Source organism: Lampris incognitus, chromosome 20 (genome assembly GCF_029633865.1).
Source record: "Lampris incognitus isolate fLamInc1 chromosome 20, fLamInc1.hap2, whole genome shotgun sequence".
Classification (NCBI taxonomy): Eukaryota; Metazoa; Chordata; class Actinopteri; order Lampriformes; family Lampridae; genus Lampris; species Lampris incognitus.
Genome location: NC_079230.1, coordinates 115,130 through 134,763, shown reverse-complemented (window position 1 = coordinate 134,763; position 19,634 = coordinate 115,130). Strand labels below are relative to the sequence as shown.

Below are 19,634 nucleotides of genomic sequence, written 5' to 3'. Positions count from 1 at the left end.
GATTGTCTGCCTGAGCTGATAAAACCCTTACACTAAGAGAAACGTATAGAAAGAAACGTCCATTAATTTTATCCAAGACTTTCACTCCGAGAAGCTTGGTACTTTCCATCAGAAATGCCATTGCCGTGGTTAGCTTGGCTACTGCGAAGAGTTCGTCTCTGTTGCTGTGGTATTCTCTGTGTGATTGTCTGCCTGAGCTGATAAAACCCTTACACTAAGCGAAACGTATCGAAAGAAACGTCCATTAATTTTATCCAAGACTTTCACTCCGAGAAGCTTGGTACTTTCCATCAGAAATGCCATTGCCGTGGTTAGCTTGGCTACTGCGAAGAGTTCGTCTCTGTTGCTGTGGTATTCTATGTGCGATTGTCTGCCTGAGCTGATAAAACCCTTACACTAAGCGAAACATAGAGCCGTCCATTAATTTTATCCAAGACTTTCACTCGGAGAAGCTTGGTACTTTTCCTCAGTAATGACATTGCCTTGGTTTGCTTCGCTTCCACGAAGACTTAGTTTCTGTTGCTATTGTATTTCTGCGGGATTGTCCGACTGAACATATAAAACCCTTACAGTAAGTGAAATATGTAGAATAGCCGTTCATTAATTTTATCCAAAACTTTCACTGCAAGAAACTTGATACTTTCCATCAGGAATGCCATTGCAATAGTTAGCTTGGCTACTACAAAGAGTTGGTCTCTGTTGCTGTGGTATTCTCTGTGCGATTGTCTGTCTGAGCTTATAAAACCCTTACACTAAGCGAAACGTATAGAAAGAAACGTCCAGTAATTTTATCCAAAACTTTTACTGTGAGAAGTTTGGTACTTTCCATCAGAAATGCCATTGCCGTGGTTAGCTTGGCTACTGCGAAGAGTTAGTCTGTTGCTGTGGTATTCTCTGTGCGATTGTCTGCCTGAGCTGATAAAACCCTTACACTAAGCGAAACATAAAGAGCCGTCCATTAATTATATCCAAGACTTTCACTCCGAGAAGCTTGGTACTTTCCATCAGAAATGCCATTGCCGTGGTTAGCTTGGCTACTGCGAAGAGTTCGTCTCTGTTGCTGTGGTATTCTCTGTGCGATTGTCTGCCTGAGCTGATAAAACCCTTACACTAAGCGAAACCTAGAAAGAGCCGTCTATTAATTTTATCTAAGTCTTTCACTCCGACAAGCTTGGTACTTTCCATCACAAATGCAATTGCCGTGGTTAGCTCTGCTATTGCGAAGAGTTCGTCTCTGTTGCTGTGGTATTCTCTGTGCGATTGTCTGCCTGAGATGATGAAACCCTTACCCCAACCATAACCGAAAGATATAGAGCCATCCGTTACGTTTAGCAAAACCTAATCCTACTTTCGGGGATAAGTTCTTTTAGTCTTATCGTGAGAAATGTTTTTCTAAAGTGAGTTCTGCCACCCACGATGATGAGCTGGGGTGCTTCTTCCTGAGCGCTAATGTGGTACAGAGAAGTGGTTTAATCACAAGCTCTGTGCCTTAGATGATGTTCAATGTTCCTTTCATGGGAGCATCAAGAGAAGGGACATGTTCTGAGTGGTAAAAAGGAAAAAAGTGCAGAAATTCATCAATTTGATCTAAACCTTAGTCTTAACTCTTAAAACATTAAATTGCAATTGCAGAAAAATTAAATTTAAAAAACAAAAACAAAAAAACACTTGTATTGTTCCAAACCCCACCAACAACATTTCAAGTTTAAAACGGGATAAAGTAATCAAGATATAAGACAATGGGAGATCAGTTGTAACGAATAAACACCCAAATTGCCCCTAGACTTAACCAATCAAACTCTATCCCTAACCGTAATCTTTGGGGTATTTCTAATCCAGCACTTGGGCATTGGCGGAGGTGCTCAGTTGACATGTGTTGGCTCTGGCATTCAACCCTAACCATAAAGTTAACCTAGTATTTTCAATCTGAAATGCCCTTGCCGTGGTTAGCTTGGCTACCGCGAAGAGTTAGTTTCTGTTGCTATTGTATTTCTGCGGGATTGTCCGACTGAACATATAAAACCCTTACTGTAAGTGAAATATGTAGAATAGCCGTTCATTAATTTTATCCAAAACTTTCACTGCAAGAAACTTGATACTTTCCATCAGGAATGCCATTGCAATAGTTAGCTTGGCTACTACAAAGAGTTGGTCTCTGTTGCTGTGGTATTCTCTGTGCGATTGTCTGTCTGAGCTTATAAAACCCTTACACTAAGCGAAACGTATAGAAAGAAACGTCCAGTAATTTTATCCAAAACTTTTACTGTGAGAAGTTTGGTACTTTCCATCAGAAATGCCATTGCCGTGGTTAGCTTGGCTACTGCGAAGAGTTAGTCTGTTGCTGTGGTATTCTCTGTGCGATTGTCTGCCTGAGCTGATAAAACCCTTACACTAAGCGAAACATAAAGAGCCGTCCATTAATTATATCCAAGACTTTCACTCCGAGAAGCTTGGTACTTTCCATCAGAAATGCCATTGCCGTGGTTAGCTTGGCTACTGCGAAGAGTTCGTCTCTGTTGCTGTGGTATTCTCTGTGCGATTGACTGCCTGAGCTGATAAAACCCTAACGCTAAGCGAAACATGTAGAAAGAGCTGTCCATTAATTTCATCCAAAACTTTCACTCCGAGTAGCTAGGTACTTTCCATCAGAAATGCCATTGCCGTGGTTAGCTTGGCTACTGCGAAGAGTTCGTCTCTGTTGCTGTGGTATTCTCTGTGCGATTGTCTGCCTGAGCTGATAAAACCCTTACACTAAGCGAAACATAAAGAGCCGTCCATTAATTTTATCCAAGACTTTCACTCCGAGAAGCTCGGTACTTTCCATTAGAAATGCCATTGCCGTGGTTAGCTTGGCTACTGCGAAGAGTTCATATCTGTTGCGGTGGTATTCTCTGTGTGATTGTCTGCCTGAGCTGATAAAACCCTTACACTAAGCGAAACGTATAGAAAGAAACGTCCATTAATTTTATCCAAGACTTTAACTCCGAGAAGCTTGGTACTTTCCATCAGAAATGCCATTGCCGTGGTTAGCTTGGCTACTGCGAAGAGCTCGTCTCTGTTGCTGTGGTATTCTCTGTGCGATTGTCTGCCTGAGCTGATAAAACCCTTAAGCTAAGCAAAACCTAGAAAGAGCCGTCTATTAATTTTATCTAAGCCTTTCACTCCGAGAAGCTTGGTACTTTCCATCAGAAATGCCATTGCCATGGTTAGCTTGGCTACTGCGAAGAGTTCGTCTCTGTTGCTGTGGTATTCTCTGTGCGATTGTCTGTCTGAGCTTATAAAACCCTTACACTAAGCGAAACGTATAGAAAGAAACGTCCAGTAATTTTATCCAAAACTTTTACTGTGAGAAGTTTGGTACTTTCCATCAGAAATGCCATTGCCGTGGTTAGCTTGGCTACTGCGAAGAGTTAGTCTGTTGCTGTGGTATTCTCTGTGCGATTGTCTGCCTGAGCTGATAAAACCCTTACACTAAGAGAAACGTATAGAAAGAAACGTCCATTAATTTTATCCAAGACTTTCACTCCGAGAAGCTTGGTACTTTCCATCAGAAATGCCATTGCCGTGGTTAGCTTGGCTACTGCGAAGAGTTCGTCTCTGTTGCTGTGGTATTCTCTGTGCGATTGACTGCCTGAGCTGATAAAACCCTAACGCTAAGCGAAACATGTAGAAAGAGCTGTCCATTAATTTTATCCAAAACTTTCACTCCGAGTAGCTAGGTACTTTCCATCAGAAATGCCATTGCCGTGGTTAGCTTGGCTACTGCGAAGAGTTCGTCTCTGTTGCTGTGGTATTCTCTGTGCGATTGTCTGCCTGAGCTGATAAAACCCTTACACTAAGTGAAACATAAAGAGCCGTCCATTAATTTTATCCAAGACTTTCACTCCGAGAAGCTTGGTACTTTCAATTAGAAATGCCATTGCCGTGGTTAGCTTGGCTACTGCGAAGAGTTCATATCTGTTGCGGTGGTATTCTCTGTGTGATTGTCTGCCTGAGCTGATAAAACCCTTACACTAAGAGAAACGTATAGAAAGAAACGTCCATTAATTTTATCCAAGACTTTCACTCCGAGAAGCTTGGTACTTTCCATCAGAAATGCCATTGCCGTGGTTAGCTTGGCTACTGCGAAGAGTTCGTCTCTGTTGCTGTGGTATTCTCTGTGCGATTGACTGCCTGAGCTGATAAAACCCTTAGACTAAGCGAAACATAGAGCCGTCCATTAATTTTATCCAAGACTTTCACTCCGAGAAGCTTGGTACTTTCCATCAGAAATGCAATTGCCGTGGTTAGCTTGGCTACTGCGAAGAGTTCGTCTCTGTTGCTGTGGTATTCAATGTGTGATTGTCTGCCTGAGCTGATAAAACCCTTACACTAAGCGAAACGTATAGAAAGAAACGTCCATTCATTTTATCCAAGACTTTCACTCCGAGAAGCTTGGTACTTTCCATCAGAAATGCCAATGCCGTGGTTAGCTTGGCTACTGCGAAGAGTTCGTCTCTGTTGCTGTGGTATTCTCTGTGCGATTGTCTGCCTGAGCTGATAAAACCCTTAAGCTAAGCAAAACCTAGAAAGAGCCGTCTATTAATTTTATCTAAGCCTTTCACTCCGAGAAGCTTGGTACTTTCCATCAGAAATGCCATTGCCGTGGTTAGCTTGGCTACTGCGAAGAGTTCGTCTCTGTTGCTGTGGTATTCTCTGTGCGATTGACTGCCTGAGCTGATAAAACCCTAACGCTAAGCGAAACATGTAGAAAGAGCTGTCCATTAATTTTATCCAAGACTTTCACTCCGAGAAGCTTGGTACTTTCCATGAGAAATGCCATTGCCGGCGTTAGCTTGGCTACTGCAAAGAGTTATTCTCTGTGCGATTGTCTGCCTGAGCTGATAAAACCCTTACACTAAGCGAAACCTGTAGAAAGAGCTGTCCAGTAATTTTATCCAAAACTTTCACTCCGAGAATCTTGGTACTTTACTTCAGTAATGCAATTGCCCGGGTTTGCTTGGCTACCATGAAGAGTTAGTCTCTGTTGCTATTGTGTTTCTGCGGGATTGTCCGACTGAACAGATAAAACCCTTACTATAAGTGAAATATGTAGAATAGCCTTTCATTAATGTTATCCAAAACTTTCACTGCAAGAAACTTGATACTTTCCATCAGGAATGCCATTGCCGTAGTTAGCTTGGCTACCACGAAGAGTTAGTCTCTGTTGCTGTTGTATTTCTGCGGGATTGTCCGACTGAACAGATAAAACCCTTACCCTAAGTGAAACATTTAGAAAGAGGCGTCCATTAATGTTATCCAAAACGTTCACACCGAGAAGCTTGGTACTTTCCATCAGGAATGCCATTGCTGTGGTTAGCTTGGCTACTGTGAGGAGTTAGTCTCTGTTGCTGTGGTATTGTCTGTGCGATTGTCTGCCTGAGCTGATATAACCCTTACACTAAGCGAAACATAGAGCCGTCCATTAATTTTATCCAAGACTTTCACTCCGAGAAGCTTGGTACTTTACATCAGGAATGCCATTGCCGTAGTTAGCTTGGCTACTACGAAGAGTTAGTTTTTGTTGCTGTGGTGTTTTCTGTGTGACTGACTGCTTGAGCTGATAAAACGCTAAGCGAAACATGTAGATAGAGCCGTCTATTAATTTTACCCAAAATTTTCACTCCGAGAAGCTTGGTACTTTCCATCAGTACTGCCATTGCCGTAGTTAGCTTGGCTACTACAAAGAGTTAGTCTCTGTTGCTGTTGTATTTCTGCGGGATTGTCCGTCTGAACAGATAAAACCCTTACTATAAATGAAACATTTAGAAAGAGCCGTCCATTAATATTATCCAAAACTTTCACTCCAACAAGCTTGGTACTTTCCATCAGGAATGCTGTTGCCGTAGTTGGCTTGGCTACTACGAAGAGTTAGTCTCTATTGCTGTGGTATTCTCTGTGCGATTGTCTGCCTGAGCTGATAAAACCCTTACCCTAAGCGAAACATGTAGAAAGAGCTGTCCAGTAATTTTATCTAACTTTCACTCCGAGAATCTTGGTACTTTCCTTCAGTAATGCCATTGCCCTGGTTTGCTTGGCTACCACAAAGAGTTAGTCTCTGTTGCTGTTGTATTTCTGCGGGATTGTCCGTCTGAACAGATAAAACCCTTACTATAAATGAAACATTTAGAAAGAGCCGTCCATTAATATTATCCAAAACTTTCACTCCAACACGCTTGGTACTTTCCATCAGGAATGCTGTTGCCGTAGTTAGCTTGGCTACTACGAAGAGTTAGTCTCTGTTGCTGTGGTGTTCTCTGTGCGATTGTCTGCCTCAGCTGATAAAACCCTTATCCTAAGTGAAACATGTAGAAACGGCCTCCGTGAAATTTTTTTTCCGAAGCTTTTTCCAAACCCGGTACTTGAAAAGAGCAGTGCCATTGCTGTGGTTAGCTTGGCTACGACGAAGTTAGTCTCTGTTGCTGTGGGATTGTCTGTCTGAGCAGGTAAAACACTTGCGCTAACCTAATCGGAACATTGTAGCAAGAGCATACGTCAATAAGATCCAAAACTGTCACTCCGAGAAGCTGGGTACTTTCGATCCGAAATGCCATTGCCGTGGTGAGCTTGTTCCTGCGAAGGGTTAGTCTCTGTTGCTGTGAGATTGTTTGCCTGAGCACATAAAACCCTTAACCATTCCCAAACCCTACCTCAACCAAAACATGAAGTCAATTAGTTTGATCCAAAATTTTGAGTACGAGAAAGTCGGTACTTTATTTCAGAATTTTCATTGCTGTGTTTAGCTTGGCTACCGTGAAGTGTTAGTCTCTGTTGCTTTGATATTCTGTGTGGGATTGTCTGCCTGAGCAGGTAAAACAATTACCCTAAACCAACCGAAACGTGTAGAAAGAGCCATCCGTTTATTTTACCCAAAACTATCGCTGCGAGAAGCTTGCTACTCCATCAGAAATGCCATTGCCATGGTTGGCTTGGCTACCACCAAGACTGTCTGTTGCTGTGGTATTTCTTTGGGATTATCTCGCTGAGCAGATAAAACCCTTACTCTTACGTGAAACATGTAGAAAGAGTCGTCTGTTAATTTCATCCGGAACTATCACTCCGAGAAGCTCGGTACTTTCCATCAGAAATGACTTTGCTGTGGTTAGTTAGGCTACTCTGAAGAGTTAGTCTCTGTTGGTGTGGTATTTTCTTTGGGTTTGTGTGGCTGAGCAGATAAAACCCTTAACCTAACCCAAATCCTACCTCAAGCAAACATGTAGAAAGCGCTGTCCTTTAATTTTATGCGAAACTTTTACTCTGAGAAGCTCTCTACTTTCCATCAGAAATACCATTGTCGTGGTTAGCTTGGCTACTGCGACGAGTTGGTCTCTATTGCTGTGGTATTGTCTGTAGGATTGTCTGCCAGAGCATATAAAACTCTTACCCCAACCGTAACCGAAAGGTATAGAGCCATCCATTGAGTTTATCAAAACCCAACAGTAATTTCGGGGATAATTTCTTTAGTTTTTATCTTGAGAAATGTTTTTCTAAAGTGCGAGTCTCGCCACTCACCATGATGAGCCTGGGGTGCTTCTCCCTGACCGCGAAGCAGGTACAGAGAAGTGGTTTAATCACTCACTCTGGGCTTTTGGTGACCGTTCAGTGTTGCTTTTAAGGAGTTATCAAGAGGAAGGAGCCTGTTCGGTGTGGTAAAAAGGAGGGGCAAAATGTAGAAATTCATCAATTTTATCTAAACCTACCCCTAAAACTTAGTCCTAACCCTAAAAACATGACCATTGTAGAAGTGCAATTCAATAAAAGAAATCCACTTGTATTGCTGCAAACCCCACCAACAACTTTTCAAGTTTAAAACGGGATAAACTAATCAAGAGGGAAGACAATGGGGGATCAAGTGTAAAGAATAAACAACCTCCAAATAGATCCTATACTCAATCGATCAAACTCTCTCCAAATTCGTAACCCTAAACCTGGGGGTATCTGTAAGCCAGTATTTGGGCATTGTTGAGGCGCCTGGTTGACATGTGTTGGCTCTGGCATTCAATTCTCTAACCCTTACCTTTCACTCGGAGAAGCCTAGTATTTCCCATCAAAAATGCCATTGCTATGGTTGGCGTGGCTAACATGAAGAGTTCATCTCTGTTGCTGTGGGATTTTCTGCTTGAGCAGGTAAAACCTTTACCTTAACACAAACCCTACCCTTACGTGTTGAAAGAGCCGTATGTTGATTTTTATCCAAACCTTTCACACCGAGAAGCTCTGTACTTTCCATCAGAAATGCCATTGCAATGGTTAGCTTGGCAACCGCCAAGACAGTCTCTGTTGCTATGGTATTCTTTGTGGGATTAATTCTTAGCAGAAGTCAAGCTAACCACGGCAATGGTATTTGACGGAAAATAATGTCACGGAGCTTGAGGTTTGGATATAATTAATGGATGGCTCTTTCTACATCTTTCTGTAAGGGTTGGGATAGGTTTAGTATAAGAGTTTTATCTGCTCAGGCAGACAGTGTCTGCTGCTGTGGTATTCTCTTTGGAACTACTTTTGAGTAGGAAAAACCCTCATTGTAACCCTACGCCAACCCTGGCCAAAAGATGTAGAAAGAGACCTCCATTAATTTTATCCAAAACTTTCATTTCGAGAAGCTCGGTACTTTCCATCAGAAATGCCATTTCCATCAAATTATGCCAACCTAATCCTAACCAAAAGATTCAGAAGACTACACTTTCAGCGGTCATTTCTGTCGTTCTTGGCTTGAAAAATGTTTCTAAGTGTGAGTCCGCCACCCACGATGATGAGCTGTGGTGCTTCTTCCTGAGCATGAAGCAGGTACAGCGAAGTGATTTGATTACAAGCTCTGTGCTTTTGAGGCAGAGTGTGCTCTGAGTGGTAAAAGAAAAAAATTGAGAAAGCCATCAATTACTTTTATTTTAAACCTAACTCTAAAAACATTAACCTGCAATAGCAGTGAATTTCAATTAAAAAAAAAAAATCACTTATGCTCCAAACCCCATCAACAACTTTTCAAGTTTAAATCAGGATAAACGGTGGATAATCTCAAGCTGTGTGCTTTTGAGGCAAGATGCATCCTCTGATTGGTAAAATGGAGAAATCTATCTATTTTATTGAAACATAACTCTAACAACAAACTGCCATAGCAGAGAACTTCAATTTAAAAAAAAAAAAAAGATTTATAATGCTCCAAACCTCACCAGCAATTTTTCAAGTTTAACACGGGATAAACTAATCAAAATACAGGACAGTGGCAGATCAGTTGTAAAGAACAAAAAATATCCAAATTGAACCCATCAATCTCTCCATAACTCTCATATTGGGGTATCGCTGAGCCAGTGCTTGGGCACTGTTCGCCTGAGCAGAAACACTTGACACTAAACTCAAACACTGTCAACCGAAACATGTAGCAAGGACCATCCGTTGATTTATTTCCAAAACTTTTACTACGAGAAGCTTGGTTCTTTCCTTCAGGAATGCAATTGGCGTGGTTAGCTTGGCTACTGCGAAGAGTTAGTCTCTATTGCTGTGGTATTCTCTGTGCGATTGTCTGCCTGAGCTGATAAAACCCTTACACTAAGCGAAAGATATAGAAAGAGCTGTCAGTTAATTTTATCCAAGACTTTCACTCTGAGAAGCTTGGTACTTTCTGTCAGAAATGCCATTGCCGTGGTTACCTTGGCTACTGCGAAGAGTTAGTCTCTGTTGCTGTGGTATTCTCTGTGCGATTGTCTGCCTGAGCTGATAAAACCCTTAAACTAAGCGAAACATGGAAGGAGCCGTCCGTTAATTTTATCCAAGACTTTCACTCCGAGAAGCTTGGTACTTTCCATCAGAAATCCGATTGCCGTGGTTAGCCTGGCTACTGCGAAGAGTTAGTCTCTGTTGCTCTGATATTGTTTGCCTGAGTAGACAAAACCCTTAACCAATCCCAAACCCTACGTCAACCAAAACATGAAGAAAGTCATCAGTTAATTTGATCCAAAATTGACTACGAGAATTCGGTACTTTATTTCAAAATTGTCATTTCTGTGTTTAGCTTGGCTACCGCGAAGTGGTAGTCTCTGTCGCTGTGGGATTGTCTGCCTGAGCAGGTAAAACACTGACCCCAACCCAAACATGTATGTAGAAAGAACCATCCGTTTATTTTACCCAAAACTATCGCTGCGACAAGCTCGCTGCTCTCCGTCAGAAATGCCATTGCCGTGGTTGGCTTGGCTACCACCAACACTGTCTGGTACTGTGGTACTTCTATGGGATTATCCGGCTGAGCAGATAAAACCCTTTCTCTTAAGTGAAACATGTAGAAAGAGTCATCTGTTAATTTCATCCGGAACTATCACTCCGAGAAGCTCGATACTTTACATCAGAAATGACTTTGTTGTGGTTAGTTTGGCTACTATGAAGAGTTAGACTCTGTTGCTGTGGTATTCTCTGTTTGATTGTCTACCTGAGCTGATAAAACTCTTACCCTAAGTGAAACATGTAGAAGGAGCCGTCCATTAATTTTATCACAAGATTTTATTCTGAGCAGCTTGGTACATTCCATCAGAAATACCATTACCGTGGTTAGCTTGTCTATCGAAGTTATTCTCTGTTGCAGTGGTATTCTCTGTAAGATTTTCTGCTTTAGCAGGTGAAACCCTAACCCTATCCCAACCGAAACATCTAGAAAGAGCAATCCATTAATTTTATCTGAAAATATCACTCCATGTTCAGAAATGTTACTGCGAAGAGGTAGTCGCTGTTGATGTGGTATTGTCTGTTGTATTGTTTGCCTGAGCAGACAATACTCTTAGCCTAACTCATCCCTAAACGAAAGATGTATAAAGGGCAATCTGTTAATTTTATCCAAACCTTTCAGTTGGAAAATCTCAGTATTTCCATCAGAAATGACTGTCATGGATAGCTTGGCTACTGCTAAGAGTTATTCTCTGTTGTCGTATTTTTTTGTGGGATTGTCTGACTGAGCAGATAAGCCCTAACCCAAACCTTATCTCAAGTGAAACATGTAGAAAGCTCTTTGTTCATTTTATGCAAATCTTTTACTCTGAAAAGCTGAGTACTTTCCATCAGAAATGCCATTGCCATGGTTAGCTTGGCTACTGCGACGAGTTGGTGTCTTCCTGTGGTATTCTCTGTAGGATTGTGTGCCAGAGCAGATGAAACCCTTACCCTAACCCAAAGATATAGAGCCATCCGTTACGTTTAGCCAAACCTAATCCTATTTTCAGGGATAGGTTCTTTAGTTTTATCGTGAGAAATGTTTTTCTAAAGTGAGTCCCGCCACCACGACGATGAGCTGGGGTACTTCTTCCTGAGCGCTAAGCGGGTACAGAGACGTGGTTTAGTCACAAGCTCTGTGCTTTAGATGATGTTCAATGTTCCTTTCATGGGAGCATCAAGAGAAGGGGCATGTTCTGAATGGTAAAAAGGAAAAAAGTGCAGAAAATCATCAATTTGATCTAAACCTTAGTCTTAACTCTTAAAACATTAAATTGCAATTGCAGAAAAGTTCAATTAAAAAAAAAAAAACAAACAAAAAACACTTGCATTGTTTCAAACCCCACCAACAACTTTTCAAGTTTAAAACGGGATAAAGTAATCAAGATATAAGACAAAGGGAGATCAGTTATAACGAATAAACACCCAATTTGCTCCTAGACTTAACCAATCTATCCATATCCCTAATCCTGGGTGTATTTCTAATCCAGCACTTGGGCATTGGCAGAGGTGCTCAGTTGACATGTGTTGGCTCTGGCATTCAATCCTAACCATAAAGTTAACCTAGTATTTTCAATCTGAAATGCTGTTGCTGTGGTTAGCTTGGCTACTGCCAAGAGTTGGTCTCTGTTGCTGAGGGGTTTTCTGTGGGATTTGCTGCCTGAGCAGATAAAGCCTTTACCCTAATACAAACCCAACCCAAATGTGTTGAAAGAGTCGTCTGTTAGTTTTATCCAAATCTTGCATACCGAGAAGCTCTGTACTTTCCATCAGAAATGCTATTGTTGGCTTGGCAACCTCCAAGACAGTCTCTGTTGCTATGGTATTATTTGTGGGATTAATTCTTAGCAGGAGCCAAGCTAACCACGGCAATGGTATTTCTGGTGGAATATTCTGAGTGTTTCGGAGCGTTTGGTTCAGATATAATTAGCGGCTGGCTCTTTCTACATGTTTTTGTAAGGGTTGGGATAGGTTTAGTATAAGGGTTTTATCTGCTTAGGCAGACAGTCTCTATTGCTGTTGTATTTCTGCGGGATTGTCTGCCTGAACAGATAAAACCCTTACCATAAGTGAAACATTTAGAAAGAGCCGTCCATTAATGATATCCAAAACTGTCACTCCGAGAAGCTTGGTACTTTCCATCAGGAATGCCATTGCCGTAGTTAGCTTGGGTACGACAAAGAGTTAGTCTCTGTTGCTGTGGTGTTCTCTGTGTGATTGACTGCCTGAGCTGATAAAACCCTTATACTAACTGAAATATGTTGAGAGAGCCGTTCAGTAATTTTATTCAAAATTTTTACTACGAGTACCTCTAATTTCCATCATAAATGCCATTGCTGTGGTTAGCTTGGCTACAATGAAGAGTTAGTCTCTGTTGCTATGGTATTCTCTGTGCGATTATCTGCTTAAACAGGTAACACACTTGCCCTAACCCAACCAAAACATGTAAGAGCCATCCGTTAATTTTGTCCAAAACTTTCACTCCAAGATGCTCGGTTTTTCCTTCAAAAATACCATTGCCATGGTTACCTTGGCTACCACGAAGAGTTAAGTCTCTGTCGCTGTTCTATTTCTGAGGGATTGTCCGCCTAAACAGATAAACCCATTACTCTAAGCGAAACATATTGAAAGCACTCCGTTTATTTCATCCAAAATTTTCAGTCGAAGGTCGGTTCTTTCCTTCAGAAATGCCATTGCGGTGGTTAGCTTCGCTACTGCGAAGAGTTGGTCTCTGTTGCTGTGGTATTCTCTGTGCGATTGTCTGCCTGAGCAGATAATGCCCTTACAACTAAGCGAAATATATAGAAAAAGCCGTCCAGTAATTTTATCCAAAACTTTTACTACGAGTAGCTTGGTACTTTCCATCAGAAATTCCATTTTCGTAGTTAGCTTGGCTACAATGAAGAGTTAGTCTCTGTTGCTGTTGTATTTCTGCGATTGTCTGCTTACACAGGTAACATACTTGCCCTAACCCAACCAAAACATGTAGGAAGAGCCGTCCGTTAATTTTATGCAAAACATTCAGTCCAAGAAGCTCGGTTCTTTGCTTCAGAAATTCCATTGCCGTGGTTAGCTTGGCTACCACGAAGAGTTGGTCTCTGTTGCTGTTGTATTTCTGAGGGATTGTCCGCCTAAATGGATAAAACGCTTACACTAAGCGAAATATGTAAAAACGCCGGGCATTAATTTTACCCAAATCTTTCCCTCCAAAAAGCTTGGTACTTTCCATCAGAAATGCATTGCTGTGGTTAGCTTGGCTACCACGAAGAGAGTTAGTCTCTGTTGTTGTTGTATTTCTGTGGGTTTGTCTGCCTGAACAGATAAAACCCTTACCGTAAGTGAAACATGTAGAAAGAGCCGTCCATTAATGTTATACAAAACTTTCACTCCGAGAAGCTTGGTACTTTCCATCAGGAATGCCATTGCTGTAGTTAGCTTGGCTACTACGAAGAGTTAGTCTCTGTTGCTGTGGTGTTCTCTGTGCGATTGTCTGTCTGAGCTGATAAAAACCCTTATACTATGCGACACATGTAGAAAGAGCTGTCCAGTAATTTTATCCAAAGCTTTCACTCCGAGAATCTTGGTACTTTTCAGTAATGCCATTGTCCTGGTTTGCTTGGCTACCACAAAGAGTTAGTCTCTGTTGCTGTTGTATTTCTGCGCGATTGTCCGACTGAACAGATAAAACCCTTACCATAAGTGAAACATGAAGAAAGAGCCGTCCAATAATGTTATCCAAAACTTTCACTTCGAGAAGCTTGGTACTTCCCATCAGGAATGCCATTTCCGTAGTAAGCTTGGCTACTACGAAGATGTAGTCTCTGTTGCTGTGGTGTTCTCTGTGCGATTGACTGCCTGAGCTGATAAAACACTAATGCTAAGCGAAACATGTACAAAGAGCTGTCCATTAATGTTATCCAAAACTTTAACTCCGAGAAGCTTGGTACTTTCCATCTGAAATGCCATTCCCATGGTTAGCTTGGCTACTGCGAAGAGTTGGTGTCTGTTGCTATGGTATTCTCTGTGCGATTGACTGCCTGAGCTGATGAAACCCTTACGCTAAGCGAAACATGTAGAAAGAGCCGTCCATTAATTTTATCCAAAACTTAGACTCTGAGAAGCTTGGTACTTTCCATCAGTAATGCCATTGCTGTGTTGAGCTTGGCAACTACGAAGAGTTAGTCTCTGTTGCTGTGGTGTTCTCTGTGTAATTGTCTGCCTGAGCTGATATAACCCTTACACTAAGCGAAATATGTGGAAAGAACTGTCCAGTAATTTTATCCAAAACTTTCACTCCGAGAATCTTGGTACCTTCCCTCAGTAATGACATTGCCTTGGTTTGCTTCGCTACCATGAAGAGTTAGTCTCTGTTTCTATTGTGTTTCTGCGGGATTGTCCGACTGAATAGATAAAACCCTTACTATAAGTGAAATATGTAGAATAGCCTTTCATTAATTGTATCCAAAACTTTCACTGCAAGAAACTTGGTACTTTCCATCAGGAATGCCATTGCCGTAGTTAGCTTGGCTACTACGAAGAGTTAGTCTCTGTTGCTGTGGTGTTCTCTGTGTGATTGACTGCCTGAGCTGATAAAACGCTAAGCGAAACATGTAGAAAGAGCCATCCGTTTATTTTACCCAAAACTATTGCTGCGAGAAGCTTGCTACTCTCCATCAGAAATGCCATTGCCATGGTTGACTTGGCTACCAGCAAGACTGTCTGTTGCCGTGGTATTTCTTTGGGATTATCTGGCTGAGCAGATAAAACCCTTACTCTTACGTGAAACATGTAGAAAGAGTCGTCTGTTAATTTCATCCGGAACTATCACTCCGAGAAGCTCGGTACTTTCCATCAGACATGACTTTGCTGTGGTTAGTTTGGCTACTATGAAGAGTTTGTCTCTGTTGGTGTGGTATTTTCTTTGGGATTGTGTGGCTGAGCAGATAAAACCCTTAACCTAACCCAAATCCTACCTCAAGCGAAACATGTAGAAAGCACTGTCCGTTAATTTTATGCAAAGCTTTTACTCTGAGAAGCTCTCTACTTTCCATCAGAAATACCATTGCTGTGGTTAGCTTGGCTACTGCGACGAGTTGGTCTCTATTGCTGTGGTATTGTCTGCCAGAGCAGATAAAACTCTTACCCCAACCGTAACCGAAAGATATGGAGCCATCCATTGAGTTTATCAAAATCTAATACTAAGTTCGGGGATAATTTCTTTAGTTTTTATCTTGAGAAATGTTTTTCTAAAGTGCGAGTCCCGCCACCCACCATGATGAGCTGGGGTGCTTCTTCCTGAGCGCTAAGCGGGTACAGAGAAGTTGTTTAATCACAAGCTCTGTGCTTTAGATGACGTTCAATGTTCCTTTTATGGGAGCATCAAGAGAAGGGGCATGTTCTGAGTGGTAAAAAGGAAAAAAGTGCAGAAATTCATCAATTTGATCTAACCCTAAACCTTACTCTTAACTCTTAAAACATTAAATTGTAATTGCAGAAAAGTTCAATTTGAAAAAAAAACAAAACAAACAAACGACAAACACTCGTATTGTTCCAAACCCCACCAACAACTTTTCAAGTTTAAAACGGGATAAAGTAATCAAGATATAAGACTGGGAGATCAGTTGTAATGAATAAACACCCAAATTGCCCCCAGACTTAACCAATCAAACTCTATCCATATCCCTAACCCGAATCCTGGGGGTATTTCTAATCCAGCACTTGGGCATTGGCGGAGGTGCTCAGTTGACATGTGTTGGCTCTGGCATTCAACCCTAACCATAAAGCTAACCTAGTATGTTCAGTGTGAAATGCCGGAGCCGTGGTTAGCTTGGCTACCGCGAAGAGTTGTTCTCTTGCTGTGGGGTTTTCTGTGGGATTCGCTGCCTGAGCAGGTAGAACCTCTACCCTAATACAAACCCCAACCCAAACGTGTTGAAAGAGCCGTCTGTTAATTTTATCCAAATTTTGCATTCCGAGAAGCTCTGTACTTCGAATCAGAAATGCCACTGCAGTGATTAGTTTGGCAACCGCCAAGACAGTCTCTGTTGCTATGGTATTATTTGTGGGATTAATTCTTAGCAGGAGCCAAGCTAACCACGGCAATGGTATTTCTGGTGGAAGATACGGAGTGTTTCGGAGCTTGTGGTTCGGATATAATTGGCGGCTGGCTCTTTCTACATGTTTTTGTAAGGGTTGGGATAGGTTTAGTATAAGGGTTTTATCTGCTTAGGCAGACAGTCTCTGTTGCTGTTGTATTTCTGCGAGATTGTCCGCCTGAACAGATAAAACCCTTACCATAAGTGAAACATGTAGAAAGACGCGTCCATTAATGTTAACCAAAACTTTCACTCCGAGAAGCTTGGTACTTTCCATCAGGAATGCCATTGCCGTAGTTAGCTTGGCTACTACAAAGAGTTTTTCTCTGTTGCTGTGGTATGTTCTGTGCAATTGACTGCCTGAGCTGATAAAACCCTTACAATTAAGCGAAATATGTAGACGGAGTCGTCCATTAATTTCATCCAAAACTATTACTCCATGGCTACAATGAAGAGTTTGACTTTGTTGCTCTGGTATTCTCTGTGTGATTGTTTGGCTGATAAAACCCTTACAACTAAGCGAAAAATGTAGAAAGAGCCGTCCATTAATTTTATCTAAAACGTATACTCAGAGGTTTGGTACTTTCCATCAGAAATGCCATTGCCGTGGTTAGCTTGGCTACCACGAAGAGTTGGTCTCTGTTGCTATTGTAATATCTGCAGGATTGTCCGCCTGAACAGATAAAATCCTTACTATAAATGAAACATTTAGAAAGAGCCGTCCATTAATGTTATCCAAAACTTTCACTCCGAGAAGCTTGGTAATTTCCATCAGTAATGCCATTTGCTGTAGTTAGCTTGGCTACTACGAAGAGTTAGTCTCTGTTGCTGTGGTATTCTCTGTGCGATTGTCTGCCTGAGCTGATAAAACCCTTACGCTAAGTGAAACATGTAGAAACAGCCTCCGTGAAATTTTTTTCCGAAACTGTCACTCAGAACGTCGGTACTTGAGAAGAGCAGTGCCATTGCTGTATTTAGCTTGGTTACGATGAAGTTAGTCTCTGTTGCTGTGGGATTGTCTGCCTGAGGAGGTAAAACACTTATGCTAACTAAAACGAAACGTTGTAGAAAGAGCTTACGTCAGTAACATCCAAAACTGTCACTCCGAGAAGCTGGGTACTTTCCATCAGAAATGCCATTGCCGTGGCGAGCTTTGCTACTGCGAAGGGTTAGTCTCTGTTGCTGTGAGATAGTTTTCCTGAGCTGATAAAACCCTCAACCAAAACATGAAGAAAGTCAGTTAGTTTGATCTAAAATTTCGAGTACGAATAAGTCGGTACTTAATTTCTGAATTTTCCTTGCTGTGTTTAGCTTGGCTACCGTGAAGTGTTAGTCTCTGTTGCTGTGCTATTTTGTGTGGGATTGTCTGCCTGAGCAGGTAAAACACTTACACTAAACCAACTGAAACATGTAGAAAGAGCCATCCGTTTATTTTAGCCAAAGCTATCGCTGTGAGAAGCTTGCTACTCTCCATCAGAAATGCCATTGGCTACCACCAAGACTGTCTGTTGCTGTGGTATTTTTTGGGATTATCTGGCTGAGCAGATAAAACCCTTACTCTTACGTGAAACATGTAGAAAGAGTCGTTTGTTAATTTCATCCGGAACTATCACTCCGAGAAGCTCGGTACTTAACATCAGAAATGACTTTGCTGTGGTTAGTTTGGCTACTATGAAGAGTTTGTCTCTGTTACTGTAGTGTTTTCTTTGGGATTGTGTGGCTAAGCAGATAAAACCCTTACCCTAACCCAAATCCTACCTCAAGCGAAATATGTAGAAAGCGCTGTCCGTTAATTTTATGCAAAGCTTTTACTCTGAGAAGCTCTCTACTTTCCATCAGAAATACCATTGCCGTGGTTAGCTTGGCTACTGCGACGAGTTGGTCTCTATTGCTGTGGTATTGTCTGCCAGAGCAGATAAAACTCTTACCCCAACCGTAACCGAAAGATATAGAGCCATCCATTGAGTTTATCAAAGCCTAATACTAATTTCAGAGATAATTTCTTTAGTTTTTATCTTGAGAAATGTTTTTCTAAAGTGCGAGTCCCACCACTCACCATGATGAGCCTGGGGTGCTTCTCCCTGACCGCGAAGCAGGTACAGAGAAGTGGTTTAATCACTCACTCTGTGCTTTTCGTGACCGTTCAGTGTTGCTTTTATGGAGTTATCAAGAGGAAGGAGCCTGTTCGGTGTGGTAAAAAGGAGGGGCAAAAATGTAGAAATTCATCAATTTTATTTAAACCTACCCCTAAAACTTAGTCCAAACCCTAAAAACATGACGATTGTAGAAGTGCAATTCAATAAAAGAAACTCACTTGTATTGCTGCAAACCCCACCAACAACTTTTCAAGTTTAAAACGGGATAAACAAGAGGGAAGACAATGGGGGATCAAGTGTAAAGAATAAACAACCTCCAAATAGATCCTATACCCAATCCATCAAACTCTCTCCAAATTCGTAACCCTAAACCTGGGGGTATCTGTAAGCCAGTATTTGGGCATTGTTGAGGCGCCTGGTTGACATGTGTTGGCTCTGGCATTCAATTCTAACCCTTACCTTTCACTCGGAGAAGCCTAGTATCTCCCATCAAAAATGCCATTGCCATGGTTGGCGTGGCTAACATGAAGAGTTAAAATCTGTTGCTGTGGGATTTTCTGCCCGAGCAGGTAAAACCTTTACCTTAACACAAACCCTACCCTTACGTGTTGAAAGAGCCGTATGTTGATTTTTATCCAAACCTTTCACACCGAGAAGCTCTGTACTTTCCATCAGAAATGCCATTGCAATGGTTAGCTTGGCAACTGCCAAGACAGTCTCTGTTGCTATGGTATTCTTTGTGGGATTAATTCTTAGCAGAAGTCAAGCTAACCACGGCAATGGTATTTGACGGAAAATACTGTCACGGAGCTTACGGTTTGGATATAATTAACGGATGGCTCTTTCTACATCTTTCTGTAAGGGTTGGGATAGGTTTAGTGTAGGAGTTTTATCTGCTCAGGCAGACTGTCTGTTGCTGTGGTATTGTTTGTGGAACTACTTTTGAGTAGGAAAAACCCTCACTGTAACCCTACGCCAACCCTGGCCAAAAGATGTAGGAAGAGACGGCCATTAATTTTATCCAAAAGATTCAGAAGACTACACTTTCAGCGGTCATTTCTGTCGTTCTTGGTTTGAAAAATGTTTAAGTGTGAGTCCACCACCCACGATGATGAGCTACGGTGCTTCTTCCTTAGCATGAAGCAGGTACAGAGAAGTGATTTGATTACAAGCTCTGTCCTTTTGAGGCAAAGAGCGTGCTCTGAGTGGT

General features: G+C 41.7%; 5 non-coding genes and 2 pseudogenes across 5 annotated transcripts; all 7 read left to right on the top strand.

The window, feature by feature from the left end:
* The first annotated feature begins 1,338 nt into the window (after window positions 1–1,338).
* Window positions 1,339–1,551, top strand: LOC130131197 (small nucleolar RNA U3). Its single transcript, XR_008812356.1, has one exon. It is a non-coding gene; the product is annotated as a small nucleolar RNA U3 (small nucleolar RNA).
* A 5,923-nt stretch (window positions 1,552–7,474) lies between these two features.
* On the top strand, window positions 7,475–7,690 carry LOC130131199 (small nucleolar RNA U3). Its single transcript, XR_008812358.1, has one exon. It is a non-coding gene; the product is annotated as a small nucleolar RNA U3 (small nucleolar RNA).
* A 1,022-nt stretch (window positions 7,691–8,712) lies between these two features.
* Window positions 8,713–8,888, top strand: LOC130131200 (small nucleolar RNA U3; annotated as a pseudogene).
* A 2,339-nt stretch (window positions 8,889–11,227) lies between these two features.
* LOC130131202 (small nucleolar RNA U3) lies at window positions 11,228–11,438 on the top strand. Its single transcript, XR_008812359.1, has one exon. It is a non-coding gene; the product is annotated as a small nucleolar RNA U3 (small nucleolar RNA).
* A 3,984-nt stretch (window positions 11,439–15,422) lies between these two features.
* LOC130131187 (small nucleolar RNA U3) lies at window positions 15,423–15,640 on the top strand. Its single transcript, XR_008812347.1, has one exon. It is a non-coding gene; the product is annotated as a small nucleolar RNA U3 (small nucleolar RNA).
* A 2,661-nt stretch (window positions 15,641–18,301) lies between these two features.
* Window positions 18,302–18,523, top strand: LOC130131198 (small nucleolar RNA U3). The gene has a single exon (XR_008812357.1). It is a non-coding gene; the product is annotated as a small nucleolar RNA U3 (small nucleolar RNA).
* A 935-nt stretch (window positions 18,524–19,458) lies between these two features.
* LOC130131201 (small nucleolar RNA U3) lies at window positions 19,459–19,634 on the top strand (annotated as a pseudogene).